Source organism: Priapulus caudatus, unplaced genomic scaffold (genome assembly GCF_000485595.1).
Source record: "Priapulus caudatus unplaced genomic scaffold, Priapulus_caudatus-5.0.1 Scaffold157, whole genome shotgun sequence".
Classification (NCBI taxonomy): Eukaryota; Metazoa; Priapulida; class Priapulimorpha; order Priapulimorphida; family Priapulidae; genus Priapulus; species Priapulus caudatus.
In genome coordinates, this window is record NW_014577218.1 from 3,502 (window position 1) to 4,521 (window position 1,020).

Consider the following 1,020-nt stretch of genomic DNA (forward strand, 5'->3'; position numbering starts at 1 on the left):
CCTCTCTGCTCTCTACCTCTCTCTGCTCTCTACCTCTCTCTGCTCTCTACCTCTCTCTGCTCTCTACCTCTCTGCTCTCTACCTCTCTCTGCTCTCTACCTCTCTCTGCTCTCTACCTCTCTCTGCTCTCTGCATCTCTCTGCTCTCTACCTCTCTCTGCTCTCTACCTCTCTCTGCTCTCTACATCTCTCTGCTCTCTACCTCTCTCTGCTCTCTGCTCTCTACTCTCTACATCTCTCTGCTCTCTGCATCTCTCTGCTCTCTACTCTCTACCTCTCTCTACTCTCTACATCTCTCTACATCTCTCTACTCTCTACCTCTCTCTGCTCTCTACATCTCTCTGCTCTCTACCTCTCTCTGCTCTCTGCATCTCTCTGCTCTCTGCATCTCTCGGCTCTCCACCTCTCTCGGCTCTCCACCTCTCTCTACTCTCTACCTCTGTTTACACAACTTTCTCTCCCATTCTCATCCCCATCCTGTTTCATCAAATCCGCTCGCTCTCTCTCTTTCTCTCTCATTCCTATCTACTATCTTTCAGTTTGACATCTATCACTCACTCATTCTCATCTACTATCTATGTCTCATCTACTCTACTATCTATGTCTCATCTACTCTACTATCTATGTCTCATCTACTCTACTATCTATGTCTCATCTACTCTACTATCTATGTCTCATCTACTCTACTATCTATGTCTCATCTACTCTACTATCTATGTCTCATCTACTCTACTATCTATGTCTCATCTACTCTACTATCTATGTCTCATCTACTCTACTATCTCTGTATTACCTACTCTACTATCTATGTCTCATCTACTCTACTATCTCTCAGTCTCATCTATTCTACTATCTCTCAGTCTCATCTACTCTACTATCTATGTCTCATCTACTCTACTATCTCTGTATTACCTACTCTACTATCTATGTCTCATCTACTCTACTATCTCTCAGTCTCATCTACTCTACTATCTCTGTATTACCTACTCTACTATCTATGTCTCATCTACTCTACTATCTA